We start from the raw sequence: 14020 nt of genomic DNA, 5'->3' as shown, positions 1-14020 counted from the left end.
ATCTCTTACTACTCATTTTAGATTTTGCATTGGATTGATTGTAAAGTGTTGTCTCTAACTCCTCCGACCTCCCCATCTAAGGAGCCATGCCCTCCTTTATATAGTCAGGAGGCCAGAGTCCTAGTCTATTTATAATGTAGAGTCCTAGTAGGATTATATGGTAGTATTACTACTAGGATTACATGGGAGGAATTCTAATCAAACTAGATCTCCTCTCTTTCTTGCGGTGTATCCCGTGGGTCCCGCATCGACAAGCCCCTGAGCACTTCATGGTTGAACTCTGGAAGCCATGTCTTGTTACTCCAGGTCTTGCCGAGCAGGAACAAGCGTCGTCCGAGTGCTTTCTTGAGTGAAACCATGTAGCGCTTCTTGGTATCTTCGAGTGGTGTGTGCTTTTTTTGAAGAAAAAAGTACTCCCATCTTGGTGTAGCCCCCGAGCCTTTTGCTATTTGGAACAAGGAGCTAGATGATCTTGTCTTGAAATTGCTCTGATTCTTCGTTGAAGGGCTCCCGAGCATATACCCGGGTTCTTTATCAAAAAAAAACTCGGATATAGACCGGTCTGGGTTCTTTTTGTCGTGAGGCCTTGAAGTGGTCTGTCTTGAAGAAGTCTTCTTGGTGACGTGTATTTTTTCGAAGAAAAAAGTGCACTCACTGAGTGTAGCCCCCGAGCCTCTTGCTATTTGGAACAAAAAGTTGGAGGGTCTTGAATCTTATGTTGTTTGAAAACTCCTGTCTTGAAGAAGTCTTCTGAGTGATGTGCGTTTTTTGGAAGAAAAAGTGCACTCACTGAGTGTAGCCCCCGAGCCTCTTGCTATTTGGAACAAAAAGTTGGAGAGTCTTGAATCTGAGTTGTTCAAAGAACTAAAAACCTCTTCTGAGGATATGTAGGATCTTGTAGACATTCTCAAGGGTGTATCCAAGTAACCCGCGAACTGCAGTAGGCTATCCATATACCATTGCAAGTCGACACAGTTGCGCCACCGAGTACTTTCCATAATTAGCTTGCGTGCTTGATGTCTTCTTGCATGCTGCTGTATGTCATGCATCTTCCTTTGTTTCGCTTGAGTAATGAAAGTACATATAAATATGCACGTGCATCCTCATATTCGTGCTCATCTTGCCGACGCAAAATCTTCTCGTTCGACCATGATCCGACCCGAGTAAGGCAACCTAGATAATCCGTCAAAAGGCTTCGGGTGGGCAGTCCCCTCACCGGAGACCCCGTATCACCCCCACCTTAGAATTTCCAAATCACCGCAACAAGGTCGACCTTAGCTGTCGAGTAGTTGATCACCCCAATCGAGTAGTCGATCACCGCGGCCGAGTAGTCGGACGTCCTGGCGACTTGTAGAGCAGCAATCGAGTAAGACAGCGCGGGGCGTGTGTCTCACCCAACGAAGTAGTGGCCAAGTAAGGCAGCCAGCGGTGGGCGAGCTCCTTATTTGATGACGTGGTCCAGAAAATGGTTCCTTGCAAAGTAATCATACGAAAGTATGTAATAATTGATACACAAGATATCAAGTTGGAAGTATGTCCCAGTATTATAAAATGCATATTAAATTTTTTTCGCGTCTTGCTCTTACTAGGCTATGTAATTTCCCTAGGTACGTAGCCTATTACGTTTAAACACCTCTCGCACCTTTTCGGCGAGTAGGCTTCACGGATTAAGGCCTCGGCAACCCAGGTAAATTTACAACCGTTAAGAGAAGACATTATAAAATGCATATTAAATTTTTTCGCGTCTTGCTCTTACTAGGCTATGTAATTTCCCTAGGTAGGTAGCCTGTTACGTTTGAACACCTCTCACACCTTTTCGACGAGTAGGCTTCACGGATTAAGACCTCAGCAACTCAGGTAAATTAACAACGGTTAAGAGAAGACATTATAAAATGCATATTAAAATTTTTCGCGTCTTGCTCTTACTAGGCTATGTAATTTCCCTAGGTAGGTAGTCTGTTACGTTTAAACACCTCTCGCACCTTTTCGGCGAGTAGGCTTCACGGATTAAGGCCTCAGCAACCCAGGTAAATCAACTGTAGTAGAGCCGTAGAGGCATATGGATAATATCCAGAGATATATGATGATTAAAGAATATTTGAAAAAATATTAAACCATGACTTTTGACGGTCGCGTGGTAGAATCAGCACGCGATCCTGACATTTTGCGCTCAGGAGACCCCAGTGGTTGTAGCCCCCGAGCATCAGCTTGCAAGTACTTGGACATGAGCTGTCGAGTAGTTGGTCACCGCAGCCAAAGTAGTCGGAAACTGTGACGAGTAGTCAGACAACTGGCTTGCTTCCGGTTCAGGATGCAGCCGAACAACTGGCTTGCCCCTGGCTCGGACAGCTTGACGTAGTCGTACCATAACCCGACTTCTTGAGGGAACTCTGAATGTACTTCGAGTTGTAATCTTGATAGGCCGAGGCCGCGTTCCGGAGCCCTGCCGGAAAAGAACTTGGTTTCTCGAAAGAACTCGGGTAAGACTCCATTTCGGATGCGGAGCCTGAGTTTGAGATGGATGCGCAAAGCCACGAAATCTGAGTTGGATCGGACATCACGAGTTGCGCGAATCTTCCGGCGAGTTGATCTGTCGTAGTCACCGAAATAGAAAGGTCTTCATGGTGATCCGAATCTTCGAGGAGACGGCTTTGGAGCTTGCCATCGTCGCCTGCCTCGCAGATCCATGAACCAAAGATGAAGGTTGATCCCGTCGAGAAGATCATGTTGTCGAGGTCCGTCGAGCTCTCAGATGCAAATTCGCCGAAAGCCCCTACCTGGCGCGCCAGCTGTCGATGTTTCATCACCGATAGCCTGCCACGGGGGTACCCGGGGCAGTTTGTTCGGGCTTCAGCATATGCAGAACTCGACGGTAAACGCAAGAGATAGTCGATTTATCCTGGTTCGGACCCTCGACCGTGATCGAGTAATAGCCCTACGTCCAGACGGCGTTAGCCTTTGCGTTGGATTAATTGTAAAGTGTTGTCTCTAACTCCTCTGACCTCCCCATCTAAGGAGCTCTGCCCTCCTTTATATAGTCAGGAGGCTGGAGTCCTAGTCGGTTTATAATGTAGAGTCCTAGTAGGATTACATGGTAGTATTACTACTAGAATTACATGGGAGGAATCCTAATCAAACTAGATCTCCTCTCTTTCTTGCGGTATATCCCGTGGGTCCCACATCGATAGTGCTCATATAAATTTCTTGTTACCCCCTCCACCCAATCCCCATCCGCAGCCAGCTCATCCCCCAATTCCCCACAACCCACCCCCAAATTCCACCGCCAACTCCAATCTCGCGGTCAATTACCTAATATGCTTTTCCCCCAATTCGATGGGGATAACCCCCAGTTGTGGATTACTCGCGCTCAAAACCACTTCGAGATGTACTCAGTTCACAACTCTATCTGGGTCCGTGTCGCCACTCACCACTTCACGCACGCGGCCGCTCATTGGCTCTAGTCCGTCGAGCGTTTTAAGGCCTGTTTGGTTCCTTAGACTGAATTTTAGTCCCTGTCCAATCGAATGTTTGGACACATGTATAGAGTATTAAATATAGACTAAAAAATAACTAATTACATAGATTGCGACTAATTTGTGAGGCGAATTTTTTAAGCCTAATTAATTCATGATTTGACAATATGATGCTACAGTAAATATGTGCTAATGATGGGTTAATTAGGCTTAATAAATTCGTCTCGTAAATTAGTCTCCATCTGTGTAATTAGTTTTATAATTAACTCATGTTTAGTCCTCCTAATTAGCATCCGAACGTCCGATGTGACATGGACTAAAATTTAGTCCGTGGAACCAAACACCCTCTTATACAAAAACATCTTGTGGGAATCCTTTATAGCCCTCCTCCGTGAGCATTTCAACCGCGATCTGGCTGAAACTTGACTGAAACTGAGTGGTTGTGTGAGAGAAAAATACTGTAGGGGCTGAACGAGAGAAGCAGCCGGCTGGTCTGAACAAATCAGACCAGCGAACGGCGCCAAATTGCTTCGGCAAATGTTCCATATCATACATACCACCACCGTGTCCGAGTACATTAAGCGCTACACAGACCTCATTGAGCAACTCACTGCGTACAATCCCAACCATGATATCCTAGCCTACACAACCCGATTCATTGATGGATTGCACGACGACATTCGTTCGGCTGTTCTTGTTGCTTGCCCTCCCTATTTGGATTCTGCGTGTATTCTCGCCCTGTTACATGAGGAGGCGTCGGAGCAAGGCCAGTGCAAGGTGTTCAGGAAGTCTGATGGCTTAATATTTTCCAAGACGGCGACCATCAAGGGGGCACTTCCTCTTCCTCCACCTCCGCCTCGCTTGCACTGCAGGCTTCCGGAGATGACAAGAAGCCAGGCAACAAGTCTTCCACCGTGGACGATAAGCTGTCCACCCTGCGCTCCTACCGCAAGGCAAGGGGGTTGTGCGTTCGCTGTGGAGAAAAGTGGGCACCCGGTCACCGCTGTGCTGCAGTCCCTCAGCTTCACGCACTTCAAGAGGTTTGGGATTTATGCCAGAGTGACTTCTATGAAGAGGGTGAGACTTCGGATACTCCAGCTCCTGAGTCTGGTTAGCTGTGCATGTTATTGTCTTTAGCAGCTATCTCTGGCAACTCTGCAATACGCACTATGCACTTATTGGGCTCTATTGACGGTTGGGAAGTGACTATTCTGGTTGATTCTGGTAGTAGCCACACATTGATCAGCTCTTCTGTTGCCGGCAATCTATCTAGGTCTCAGCCCTGTTCGTTTAGACTTGTTTGGCTTATAAGCCGTACTTTTTCAGCCAACGAATAGTATTTTTCTCACACATCAAATCAGCCCATAGTACTTTCAGCTATTATAAGCCAAACAAACCCAAACGAATAGGCTATGTTCGAGTTGCAGATGGCGCTACAATACAGTGCACCTCTGAACTTCCTGATGTAGAGTGGTCAGTTCAAGGCTACCGTTTCCACTCCACTATGTGGGTGCTTTCCTTGGGTTCTTATGACATGATCGTGGGCATGGATTGGCTCGAGGCCTTCTCACCTATGAAAGTGCATTGGCGCGAAAAATGGATGTCAATTCCGGATGGAAACAGTAATGTTCTGCTTCAAGGACAGTCATCTGATGGTGGGCAGCCCTCAGTCTTTCAGCTCTATCAACTTTTAGAGGCAGTGGGTAATCAGCAGTCCGAGGGTGTGCCACCTCAGATCCAAGCTCTGCTCGATGAGTTCAGCTACCTGTTTGAAGAACGATCTAAGCTACCACCAAGGCGCGCTTGTGACCATACCATCCTCTGGTCCCTAGCGCGTCACCTGTTGCAGTCCGGCAATACCGATACGCTCCGAAGCTGAAGGACGAGATTGAAAAGCAAGTATGAGAGATGCTCCAGTCTGGCGTCATCAGGCCTAGTTCAAGCGCCTTTTCTTCACCAGTACACTTAGTCCACAAGAAGGACGGTAGTTGGCACTTCTGCGTAGACTATCGAATGCTTAGCGCCTTTACTGTCAAGGCGAAGTTCTCATTCCAGTGGTTGACGAACTGTTGGACGAGCTTGCCAACGCCCGCTGGTTTTCATGCTTGGACTTGAGAGCTGGTTTCAATCTGATAAGATTAGCCGAAGGGGAAGAGTACAAGACGGCCTTCTAGACCCATTGGGGGCAGTTTGAATTCAACGTCATGTCGTTTGGCCTCACCGGAGCACCAAATTCTTTCCAGGGGGCTATGAACTGCACCTTGAAGCCTCTGCTCAGAAAATGCGCAGTAGTCTTTTTTTTTATGAAATCTTGGTCTATAGTCCTAGTCTGGAGGATCATATTGACAATTTGTGCTAGGTGCTCCAACTCCTTTATGATGATCAGTGGAAGCTCAAATTAAGCAAATGCCGCTTTGCTCATAGCTCCATCACTTATCTCGGCCATGTCATTAGCGTGGATGGCGTTGCAACAGACCCGAGTATGATCTCTGATGTGCAACCTGTTCCCCAGGATCTCAAACAACTCCGCAGCTTCTTGGGCTTAGCGAGATATTACCGCAAGTTCGTTCAAAATTTCGTAGTCATAGCCCGGCCACTGACCAATCTCCTCAAGAAAGGTACTCTGTTCATGTGGACTACTGCTCACTCTTCTCCGTTTGAGGCATGGGAGGCCACTCTTGTGTCGGCTCTGGTTCTCGCTCCCCAGACTTCAGTCGTCCGTTCCAAATACAAACCGATGCTTGTGACACCGGAGTTGGTGCTGTACTGATGCAGGACCTGCACCCCTTGGCATATGTCAGCAAGGCCTTGGGCCCTCGTTCTCGTGGATTATCAATGTATGAGAAAGAGTATCTTGCCATATTGGTGGCAATTGAGCAGTGGTGCTCTTACCTGCAGCATGCAGAGTTCACGATTTTTACCGACCAGCGCAGTTTGATGCATATCTCTGACCAGCGGCTACATACACCATGGCAAATGAAAATGTATACTAAGTTGCTTGGCCTGCAGTACAAGGTTGTTTACAAGCCTGGAAAGTCCAATGCCGCGGCTGATGCCCTCTCCCGCCACTCAGCCCCCTCTGATCAGCTTCTGGCTATCTCCATTCTCCACCGCTACTCCAACCTGGCTGACAGAAGTGGTTGATGGTTACTCTTTTGATCCTGCCACGGTGAAGCTGATTCAGGAACTCTCTATTGACCCCCTTGTTCATCCACCTTACTCACTACATTCTGGTGTTTTGCGTTACAAGGGTCGTGTATGGCTTGGTCAGAACAAGCAAGTTCAACTCAAAGTGATCTCCGCACTCCATACGAGCGCCTTGGGTGGGCATTCAGGCTTTCCGGTCACCCATAGTCGCATTTGTTTGCCTAGCCCGGCATGAAGTCTGATGTCAAAGCATTTGTTACTTCTTGCACCACATGTCTACAGGCTAAGTCTGACCGCTCGAAATACCCAGGGCTCCTTCTTCCCCTCCCAGTTCCTACTAAGGCCTGGCAGGTGGTGTCGATGGACTTTATCGAAGGCTTGCCGACATCAGGATATGCCAACTGCATCATGGTTGTTGTGGATAAGTTCAGTAAGTTTGTTCACTTTATCCCACTTCACCACCCATTTACAGCTGCCAAGGTTGCTCAGTCCTTTCTGGATTCTGTGTTTCGGCTCCATTGGTTACCAACTCATATCATATCGGACCGGGACCCCATTTTCACAAGTCAGGAGCTCTTCAGGTTGGCACAAGTCGAGCTCTGCATGTCTTCTGCTTATCACCCGTAGTCTGATGGCCAGACTGAACGGGTGAATCAGTGTCTTGAGACCTATCTGAGATGCTTCGTCCACTGTTGCCTGCGTCGCTGGATTAAATGGATTCCTCATGCTGATTTCTGGTACAACACTAGTGATCATTCTACGCTCGGCTGGACTCCATTCGTGGTACTAGACGGTCGTCTTCCCCACCATTTTGGACTTACTGTTGACGGTCACTAACAACCGTTTTGACCATCAACATTCCACCCAAAAGCATGACAAATTGAGGTAAATCATCATCACATGTGAAGAATTTTGTTTATAATTCACCTAGTTCCACTAGTGCTTGTAGAATTATTTGTATGCAGGAAATATGAGCAAAAATAAGCAAAAAGGTGACAAATATGAACATATGGAAGCAAGTGGACGTGGCAGGGAGCCTTGGGCCCACTTGGCAGCGCCGCCCGCCGCCCGCCCCCCCCAAGTGGCCATGCCACATCACCGATCCGTGGGAGCTGCTCTAGAGTCAATGACAAGCATCCATTCAAGTCGGTTTGATCAATGGACAAGATTTGATGACGGTGGATCCATGGGCCCATTGTCATAGACTTGGGAGGCTTCCACCGCCTTACCAACCGACTTACCTGCCGAATTTCGACATGTGCAAGCTTCACAACCGACTTGGAGGAGCAACCACGGCGCTATGATGCAGAGGCGGTGCATCCAAGGGCCTACCGGCGCCCCCTAGAGCTGCCCTACTCCCTAGGTGCTCCACCTACCTACCTGCTACCTACAAATAGAGGGTGTGGAGCTCGGTGGAGAAGTACCCCATTCATTTCCACGCTCTCCAAGCTCCTCTTAGCTTTCTAGCTTAGCATTAACTATAGAGTAGTAGTCTAGTAGTGGAGTAGAGCAAGAGCGGAGCTTCTCTCGGAGTTCAGAAGAGTCTTCTGGGCCTGGTATAACTCTTTTGTAATTCTTTAATTTAGCATTTACTTTATTCAGTATTTATTTGAGTAATTTATTCTAGTATTATTGCTTTGCTTAGGTAGTTCACATTCAACTTCCACTATCGTTCACCTACCTAGGATACAATTAGGCTTCCCTTAGCAATCTACCAATAAATATAAATTCTAGCCTTCCGCCTTCCTGTGGGAAAAATATAAATTCGACACTCGGTACTCACCGAGCGAAGTGCTACGTGATAGTTCTGTGCGCTTGCGAAATTCCTCCAATAGTTGTTAAGAAGTATCCACAAGCATTTCTGGCGTCGTTGCCGGGGAAGGCAACTGGCCTCAAATTTATATTGCTTGTCTTGCTAACTAGTCTTTTAGTTATCCTAAGTAGTTTATCCTTTTTTCCTCATATCCTATCACTACCCTACGCGATCATGGGCGACAAGTCCATTCGTGATTTTTCTGCACCCTCGGCTACTAATGTAGCCACCGGACCCAATGTTATCAATGGGGACGCTAACTTTGAGCTTAAGCCAGTGTTAATTACGATGGTTCAAGCTAGCCCATTTTGTGGAAAACCCACGAGGATGCAAATGCTCACCTCCAAAACTTTTTGGAGTGATGGCGGGGAAACGGCCAGCTATGACCCGCCTCCACGTCAGCAGAGACAAAGTTGGTTTTGGTTAAATTTAATTGGGACAAAAGAAAAAGAACAGGTATTGCAAGTCCATACTTCCATAATTCTTATTGTCAACAAAAGATGCTCGACAGTCCACCGAGGGGTATCCCACGATGGTAGATTTGTCGTAGAGGTGAGCGAGATCAGGAGCGAGATGGTAATACAAGCACCAAGACACAAGATTTAGACAGGGTCGGCCGTTAGTATGACGTAATACCTACATCATGTGTTCTGATATATTGCATTGAGATGTATCGATCTGTCCACTAGGGGACCCATGCCTCTCCTTATATACTCTAGAGGGGTAGGGTTACAAGGAAAGTATCATATTTGGTACTGTACAATAACTTGCGGTGCACGCTGAGCAGCGCCGTGCACGCCTTGATCTTGTGGGCTAGGCCACCTCTGATGGTGTGGCCCATGTCTTGTCTTGTGGATACCGGGGGCCATACCCCCACACTTATATTTGCATAAAAAATATGTTAATTACATCTCTGAAGAGAACACCCCTGATTAAGAGTTCCAACATGAGTACACAAAAAATAAGATTACATCATATGGCTTCCTATTACAACTACAAAACAAAACAAAGTCTTCAATCTTGTAGTCGTGGATGAATGCATGTGTATGTTTTGCACTTCGGCCATGTCATTTCTTGCATGAATAGTGCATTATATCATGTATGCACGTGGTTTACTTTGAAGACTAAATTTGACATAGTCTTGTTGAATCATGGAGGTCATGGTTTGACATTTATAAATTTACTCAACATATGGCACAATATTTTGTATGGGCAAAGACAAGATAATTATCTCGTCAAGTTTCAAGAAGATATGTTGTTGCACCAAACCTAGGCGTAACGCTTGGAGTTGATTTGTTTTATCAAAGTTGGCGTACATGCTCATGACATGGTATTTGACCGAGGGTGTTCACATACACTATGCTATTTAATTTGATTTGATTTGGTTCATTATAGCTAGACATAACCTTATATGAGTGCAGTCTAACTAAGGAGCTAAATTTAAGTTAGCCGTGATGCATAGCATTTGGAGGGCGTATCTGGGGCATAATTGACATTTCTTTTCAACATGACATGAGTTCATTTCTTGGCAAACTAACGCACACTCTTTGTAAATACGAATGACCGATAGCTTATTTGGGTTTTTTTAGGAGACCACGATGTGCATGTATTTAGTTTATGCAAAGCTTTTATGAACATCGTGTTATTTATTTAGGCCATGACGTAGTTACGTCTTAATAACTCGGCATATGGCCTCTGTATGATTATTTGGACATATATGCATTTTGACATATGTGCATGCCGACGGAAGAAAATTTATACATTTGTGTGATAAACATTTATTTGATGCGTTGTATCATATATATATATATATATATATATATATATATATATATATATATATATATATATATATATATATATATATATATATATGCACGTGATTCATTATATCATGTAAGATTATGGATTGGGATGCTTTGACATATATGATGTAATATTTTATTTGGGTCTAAGCCAGTACGTTTATTTTGCCATGGCTTAGAAAGATATGTGGCATCACCAGACTAGACCGTGACGTATGTAGTTAACTTATTTTATCAGAGTTAACGTGTATACTCATAGCATGGTATTTGGCCATGGATTAGCATATATTATGCAATTTACTTTAATTTGAATGCGATCACTAACTTGGCATCATATTCTCTTTTGTGCAGTTGCCTAGGCAAACAACAACACGTATGCATGTCGGGCGGAGCATATTGGGATACTTTATTACTTAGGACATATTCTCTTTTGTGCAGTTGTCTAGGCAAACAACAACACGTATGCATGCCGGGCGAAGCATATTGGGATACTTTATTACTTAGGGCATGCAAGTAGGTGCTAGCCATGCAATATATTAGAATAGAATCCTTTAGTTGCAAAATGGTATGTTTGGAGATGAACCGTGTAATGCATTTGATCTTTCTTACCTTAAAAAAATATTTAACTATTTAACATTGAAATGACGATTGGTTTTGTGCCGGAAGATGCCTGGAAGCTAGCAGTATTCCCGGTGTATTGCATATGCATGGATTGAAGATTTCTACATGCAGTACATGGCTATCTTTTCTTTTGACATAATTTCTAATGCACATATGGCTATTTCTTCGATTTAATATAAACTAGCGCAAAACTTTCTTTATGGCCGTAGCATGCACTTTATTTATTCTCTTTGATGCACAGTATGAAAATAGGCCGGCGGGGCCGTGGTCAAAATATATGCAGATTTATTTGGGTATGGAGCCAAATCGCGTCCATATCAACTTCACCATGAATCAGGCGGAGCCAAAAATACGTCCGCTCCCAAATTTCAACGAGGCACATCTACTGTCATTTTACATCTTTAGCGGGGCACGAGACCCACGCGCATCGTGCAATCTTGGCGCTGCTGACCGATTCTTTACCAGGGCATGAGACTCCTTTGCACAATGCATTCATCTTTTAATCGGGGTGTGTAGCCCCTGCGTGCAGCGTAGCCGGCCATTACCAGCTCTTTTTTACCTTTTACCAAGACATGACGTCCATGTATGGGGCACCACCCTCACTGGCCCTATTTACCAGAATGGAGGAGGACAAGAAACTTGTCGATGAAGTTGTCGCGGATCAAAAGGGAGGTAGAGAGACAGGAGCGGGGCTCCTTGATTCGTCTTTGAAGATCGGACTGAGAGTCTGAAAATAACTGGGGTTCCCACCTTGATCCGGGCACCGACGAACGAGCGTAGCTGCTTCCGCCGGCTGGTCCTGAGAGGGGCCTCCAGTGTGTGCTTCGACGATGAGGGAAGGCAGCCGGACGGTGCAGTGTTTGAGGTGGGAAGTTGGCAGGTGTTTGCTTTTCTGATCACGGAACGGGAGTGTATGTGTGTATGTGTGGGGAGCCTGACGGCACTGTGGATTAGAGAGCCGGGTGTATGTGTGGGAACCTCGAACGTTTGCACTAGCCTGCTACTTATAGACAAGCAACCAGCGGCACTAAGACTTGGTGCTCCTTTCAATTTGATTTCCCTTCGCTAATGACACCGGCGCGCTGGAGTTTGAATTGCTGCGCGCACTGGCGGAGAACGTGTGATCGTGGGTCTCTCTAGACTTGGTCAAAGTAGTTCTCATCCAACTTGGTCAAGGCCAAAGCACGGAGCATCCTCTGGCTATTTCTTTGATTTTAGTATGCTCAAACCTGCTCTACTACTAGCATGCCCGGTTCCTGTTGGTTTGAACCCACACATATAGCATAGGCAAAGATAGCACTTGGCATGGAGACGGAATTTGGGTGTCTCCCGCGTGACTGCTGGACGGGACTCTTTCCGGATGTGAAGTTCATGGAAGTTTGAATCCTCCTTTGGACTTGGACTTGGTCGCATCGAGACCTGCTGCTCCCTCTCTATGGCTTGTGGGCCACTTTATCTTTAGATTGAAGTAATTAATCTAATAAAGGAAAATGGGGAGGTTTATCTCCTGGCCGGCATACATATATAGCGCTACACGCTAGATAGTATATATACACCACTATACTATACGTTGCATGATCATACTTTAATCCATGAGTGTGCAAAGTGTTTGCATTTACGGCCGTATGTACTTATGGGACATGTGATAATACTTATTTACTCCCGCAGCACCATATGAGAGTATCCATGGCCCGACTTGTTCCGTACGTGCATATACATTTGCATAAGTCATTATCTTTTTCTTTCTCCTTTTGAATAATCACCACGTCACTTATATTATAGATTATGCTGTCAACGCCCTTTAGAATTCAGAACCCTATATAGGTATACACCTTCACTCATCGTGCATATTTGTATGCACTATATTTCATAACCAACCTCATATATATACATATATTAGTTTCATTTTCTTTCCAGGCGTGAACACGCTCATGCATATATGTACATGTGTGTCCCCTTTTTTCTTTTTGCTCCACCTTCTTTTCCTCTTTAGCGATGTTATATTATTTCTTATTTGCCTATATCATATTCATATAAAACTTGATCAGCTATACCATTTTATTTAATATGGTATAAATGTTTTCACACATTTTTGTGTATGCCAAAATTGGTGTCAACATGGAGATTTGTAGCACATTCACTATTAAGGGAGTGAACCAAGAGGCTATACGTCTTTGCCTTTTCCCCTTCTCTTTGTTAGGAAAGGCTAAGCAATGGTTTTACTCTAACCGCAATGTTGTAGACACATTGGACAAGTGTTCCAACGCTTTCCTAGTCAAGTTTTTCCCTATGGGGAAAACTAATGCTCTTCGCAATAAGATCTCCAATTTTCAACAACTAGTAGATGTGTCGATTCCTAAAGCTTGGGAACGAATGCAAGAGTACGTCTCTGTATGCCCACACCATGGCATGGAAGACTGGCTTTTGATCTAGAACTTCTACCATGGATTAGTGCCGTTAGATAGGAGCCATCTAGATGCTGCTATTGGTGGAGCATTCTTTTTGCTAAGTGTTGCAGATGCCAAAACACTGATCGAGAAGATGGTTTCCAACCAAGGATGGAGCGACAATCGACTCTAACCCCGTAAACGAGGTATGCATTCAGTTAAAGAATTTGATATGCTTGCAGCTAAGATGGATCTGCTCACAAAGCGAGTAGAACATTATGAGAAGGTGAGTGCCCAAGAGACACTCAAAGCCATGGAATCCCACATGACTTCTGAAGTCTGTGGAGATGTTGGACCCAAGAAGACCTCAACTTCGTCAACACCGACAACGGGTTTCGTCCACCACAACATCAAGGATGGAATCAGTGCTCCAACAACCAGGGAGGTAACAATTATTACTCTTCTCCTCGCATAAATAATCAAGGTAATAATAATTATGCTTTCCTTAAGGATCTTGTTTATAGTCAGAGTAGAATGACTGATAGCAATAATAAAAAGTTGCATGCTCATGACAAGATGTTGGAAAATATAAATGCTAAATTGGATGAGTTTTCTTCTATTTTAAAGAATCAACTTAGTTTCAATAAAATGATAGAAACCCAATTAGCCTAAATTGTTGCTGCTATCCCATCCTATGAAAAAGATAGAATTTCTGGCAAATCTGAAAGAACCATGGAGACAACCAACATTGTTACAGTCAGGTATGGCTATGCT

The 14020-nt window shown here is 44.9% G+C and overlaps 1 non-coding gene across 1 annotated transcript; it reads right to left on the bottom strand.

Annotated features, from left to right (window-relative positions):
- Window positions 1-13161: 13161 nt before the first annotated feature.
- On the bottom strand, window positions 13162-13270 carry LOC136462054 (small nucleolar RNA R71). Its single transcript, XR_010760580.1, has one exon. It is a non-coding gene; the product is annotated as a small nucleolar RNA R71 (small nucleolar RNA).
- Between the last annotated feature and the right edge of the window lie 750 nt (window positions 13271-14020).

This window comes from Miscanthus floridulus, chromosome 6 (genome assembly GCF_019320115.1).
Source record: "Miscanthus floridulus cultivar M001 chromosome 6, ASM1932011v1, whole genome shotgun sequence".
NCBI classification, from domain to species: domain Eukaryota; kingdom Viridiplantae; phylum Streptophyta; class Magnoliopsida; order Poales; family Poaceae; genus Miscanthus; species Miscanthus floridulus.
The sequence above is the reverse complement of the archived record's forward strand: the minus strand, read 5'-3'. Positions and strand labels throughout refer to the sequence as shown.